Raw genomic sequence first — 5,330 nt, forward strand, 5'->3', positions numbered from 1 at the left:
TAGATTCTCCATCTCGCCTGCAGAATGCCAAGCCACCAAGCACATTAAACATTATTGTCAATGTACACATCCATTTAAATCAATGGGCTAGACCTGGGTACCATGCTACTTACATGTATCAAGGAATGAGGGCATAGGTTTAATAAGTGCAGAGATTTGCCTCTTCTGGTAGGAATTGATAATGTCAGCATTGTCCTGAACTTAGAGGATGAGGAAGAACATATCTATGGCAACTACTAATGATAACATCGAGCCGACTCACAATATCCAGCAGAAAATCCTGGGAAAGTTGAGTCAGAGTTCTTGTTTGGGCTTTTTCTCTGTGGCCAAGCTTTCCAGGACTGAACTTCCAGCTTCTCCTCCACTGTCAGTGTTTTAAGATCATGGGATAAACAGTGGTACCTCTGTTGGAAGTGCCTTATCTTCCAGCTGTTCTCAAGGATCATAAGCTTTTATTCTAGGGTTGCTTCTGATGTCCTTCTTTCACGCATCACAAAGTTAGGAGGCAACCCATCCCCAGACTAGGGACCTCAGATGGACAGTTTGAGACAAATATTCTTGATTCTGAAATGTGGGGTATGGGACAATCCTACTTCTAGAGCCAGCTTCAGGGAGCTCCAACAGCACATGACAATTTACTAGTAGAATGTGCTCTTACAATGAAGGTAACAAGGGTGCCTATCTTCTTGTCTTGGCCAGTCAGACACAAAGCAAGCACTTTCTATATTTGGGGGGAACAGATTATTATCTTATGTGATTATGAGTAGGTGTGTGCCATTCTGGGCATTTTTGGTGAAGTTATATTTGTCCTAAGTTTTGTCATGCTACCAGTGGTTCGGTTTTGTAACTTGGCCTCATGCCTCCTCCATTGATCCATGAGTGGTCTTTGACAGACTGAGTCCTTCCACTTAGGGCCCAGCTCAACTTGTAGGAAGCTGAAACTGAATGTACAATGTGATGGATGATTCTCAATTGCCAAAATGATAAGATCTGGAATCAGCTCGGCTGCCCTGGACATGCCTGTGGGGGATATTATCTTAATCTCTGGGTTTGAAATACCCATCCACTGTGGGTGGCATCATTCCCAGAGCTAGATGCTGGTATAAAAAAGGAGACTCAGAACCGGCATGAGCATTCACTGCTGGGATTATAGGGCGTAGAATAACATGCCCAGCCCTTCTCCTTTTTCTTTTGAGACAGGCTTCTTGTGTAGTCTTGACTGTCCTGGAACTCATTCTGTAGACCAGGCTGACTTCAAACTCACAGAGATCCACCTGACTGTGCCCCCAAGTGCTTGCTTGTATTAAGGAGTTTGCTACCAACACTTGACTCTTCCTCTCCCTCTTCTAGTCTCCTCAGCCTTCTCTCTTCTCTGTAAGACATAGATGAAGATGGTGGCGTTCTCTACATAGTTCTGAGATAGAGCTGTTGGTGGTGATCTGGGTTAGCAAACCAGTAAGTATTTGGAAATCGGGAAAATATTAAACTCTACCAGTACTGGTGTTATAGTTAAATCAATACTGACCTTGAATAGAAGGAGAAAGAAGAGGGAGAGAAGGAGGAGGTCAGGGAGGAAGAGAACTAATGTAATTAGTGTTCTTACTAAGGGGCTGTGGGGATATAGCTCGATGGTAGAGTACATGCCTAGCACACAAAAAAGCCCTATGTTTGATTTTCATAACCAAAAGAAAAAAGGAAGGAAGGAAGGAAGGATGGAAGGAAGGGGGAGAGAGAAAGAGAGAGGGAGGAAAGGGGATCTAAGTTATGAAGGAGGTCATTGCTGGAGGGTTAGAGTCAAGTGAGCTGTGAACAGTCCAAAGTACAATTTAGCAAGTGTTCTTATGTGACTAGTCTTCCAAGCCACACATCAAGGAAGCCCCATTCAAATGCCACGGAACTGATAGTTCACCTAACCAAGGGAGAAGGCAAAGTGCTGAGAGATCCGCACCATGAGAACAATACTCCAGCTTGACCATTTGCCAGAATAAGACAATAGCAAATTTTTAACTTCTCAGAGTCTGAATGTCTCCATTTACTTCTAGAACAACCCCTTCTCTGAGCTGGTTGTAAAAAGACCAAATGATCTGAGAAATTGTACTGTATACATAAGATTCAAGAAATACCAGGATCTGGTATTTATTAAACTAGTTAATTGGGGGAAGGGGTGGGGAACTGCATTGATTAGGCTGTATTTATTAGGAAAAGAAACAAAGAATTGCTTGTTAGGAAGAGTGTTATGTGGTGTTGTTCTTAATTTCTGGTTAATCTCTAAAAGAATTTGATACCCAAAGCGCTCTACTCTCCCATATTCTGGTTGACCCTGTTTACATGCTTCATTAATCCTGTAACTAATGGTGTTATGAGGAGATGCCTGCTTAAGGCACTCACTTTGGCTCTAGGAAAAATAATTGCCCAAGGTTATTTCTTCTATGATGTCATTTCTATGACCTTTGGGGTCTCTCCGTGTGTGACTGCAATCAGAGAGGTAATGCCAGGAGCTCATGGAAAGGAGACTATACTCTGGGCAAAGAGGCAGCAGGAAGGCGGTTTTGGGGTGTCAGGAACTTTCTGTACTCTCCTTGTGTGATATTGTTGGAAGCCTAACATGCTGCTAAGGTAAGCTGTCTTACTGCACATTCACTTAAAGCATGGATTAACAGCCACAGCCAAGCTGGGGTTTGGGGGAGGTGACTGTTTTGTTTAGACAGCAACTCCAAAAAGGGTTAGCGCTTTAGAGGGAGAAAGAAGAATCACAAGCTCAAGGAGGCAAGCAGGAAGGAGAGTAACGTAAGCAACTGCTCTGAGGACAAGAACATTGTTTTTATTGACAGCTGTTCCCAAAACGAATTTTTAAAGTCTACTTTTATGGGCTTCCTTCCTCTCTTCCCAAGGATAAAACTATCCCCTAATTAATAATTTCCAGGTTATCCTACAAAATGCTCAACGCTAGTTAATTTGTAAAGTTAAACTTGCTGTGGAGACTACAGTACCTGCCCCGAACTTTTCTCAGAACACCTAACTTTCAAAGTGCTGGTATTGACTTGAACCCCCTGCTTGGACAAGTCCAGGGTGAGACACTGTCACACACTCTCTCCTCTGACAGCCTCTCTGGACTGTAGCTTCTAGGTATACAGCATCACACAAACCTGCCTTTTTTTAATTTTCTAGGAACTACCTTTAAAACATGAACAGGATATGGTTCACTCAGTAAAGAGCTTGTCATGCAAGCATGAGGACCCGAGTTCAAGTCCCCAGCATCCATCTCAAAAGCCAAGCGTTGGGGGCAGGAGAGATGGCTCAGCAGTCAATCCCAGAACCCACATGGCAGCTCTGGACTGTAACTCCTGTTCCAGGGGATTTAACACCTTCTTCTGACCTTCACAAGATCCTGTACTCTGTGGCACACATGAACTCATGCAAGCATGCACATATAAACATGTACACACAAAAATTTTAAAATACTTTTTCCCCAGAAGCTCAGTGTGTCTGTGCTTGTGCAGAAATCCCAGTGCTGGCAAAGGCAAACAGGTAGGATGACTTGCTGGCCCACCAGCCTAGCCAGCCTCCAGGTTCAGGAAGCTTGGCTGCCTCAAAAGGAAGATGAAGAGTAGTTGAGAATGACAGTCAACATTGGACTCTGGTCTACACACACACACACACACACACACACATGGCACATGAACTTTATACCTGCACACACACACACACACACAGAAGCATGAACTTTATACCTGCACACACTAAGAAATAAAACAATTTAAAATGTTAATATTAACCCAAAATAATGCTATTACTTTGACAAAAATTAATATATGAGTATTATGAATATGTGTTACACATTTAAAGGACAGTTAAATTTAGACAAGCTACTGATAGCTCTTCAACAGCTGTCATAGTTGGGAAAGACAGTTCAGGCCGGGCTTGCCCTTTCAAAGCAAACACCCCTCACTTTGAACTTTAATTTGCAATTGGCTTCCTCCAAAACTCCCACCTACATTCTTCATTTATCCATTGGTCAATACACTGGTATGTCTACAATGTCCAGATCATTATGCTACAAATGTCGGAAATACAAAAGTGATGCATTAACAAGGTGTTGTTTGCCCCAAAAGATTAACCTGTGGAGTAGAGAGCCGTTTCACACAAAGGGACAATTATACAAAAATGGAAAGACTGTGAGCCTCTGAAGGAGGTACATAAATGTGGCTTTAGAGGTGGCACCGAGGACCTCCAGGCTGTGTACTGTTTTAGCCCAGGATGGGGAGAGGGCATTCTAGAGACAAGATTCACCAAAGGCATCGCCATAAGAGAATGACAGGAGTAGGGGGCAAAAGGTGAAAAGGAGAGGGAATCAGGAAAAGACAGTACAAGGTCAGAGAAGGGCCTGGTATGTGACAACGGGGTTTGGAAAAGATTCTCTAAAGCTTCCTTCTGTTGGGGGGGAAAATGCAGATGCCACTAGGCTTAAGCTTTTAGCGAGGGCCGGAGCTCTGGTTCATAGCCTGGGCCCTGACTGCTCTGCAAAGCCAGGACCATGCACTCGTTCTCACTCTTACTCCGGGGCTGCGGTGTCCTTGAAGCCCTTTTTTCTGTCTCCAGGCCTCCATCCACTTTGGCCTCAGCATGGAAGAATGCCACCCCGTCACCTCTGTGCTTTTAAATTGCTCGACAGGGGAATTCATACCCCATCGTGTTTACATGGGGATCCCAACTACCCCCGGCCAGAACTCCCTAAGGGGGTACTTCAAATGCATTTATGGTAAACGCCTTGAAAATTGAAAAGATGTGTCTTAGGCATATGGAGTAATGGGACCCTGCTCCAGGTCAAGGCTAGGGGACTTTCCTGCCAGGGCTGCTGGGAGGTTATCTGGGCGCCTCCCACCCTTGGGAGGTAACCCAAGCACAACTGCGCCACGACCTGTATCCGCCGGAGGCGCCACCTAAGGGGACAGAGATCAGGGGTGGCCCTGCAGCCTTCAGGGCGGAAAGCCTGCGTCCCCGCCAACCCAGCCGCAGGCCGACCCACGAGCGCCCCCAGCCCCGGTCAGCCCCTCCTCGCGTGCCGGCTAGAAAAGAGGGAGGAGCAACCTTATGCGCTTCAGCCAATGAAACGCAGCGGTTCCCTGGTTCCGATCCCCGGCGCGGCTCACCATTGGTCGTCGCCTGGGTCTCGGCCCACCGAACCTTGGCGACCCAGCCAATCGCGAGGCGGCGGGCCCGACTTAGAGGCTCCCCGGGCGGCGGCGGCAGCACTCTGAGCCGGCGGGTCGTGCAGCAGGCTGCCGTGACCCGCGGCGCGAGCCTGCACCCCTGCCCCGCGCCGCGACACC

This window comes from Phodopus roborovskii, unplaced genomic scaffold (assembly GCF_943737965.1).
Source record: "Phodopus roborovskii unplaced genomic scaffold, PHOROB, whole genome shotgun sequence".
Taxonomy (NCBI): Eukaryota; Metazoa; Chordata; class Mammalia; order Rodentia; family Cricetidae; genus Phodopus; species Phodopus roborovskii.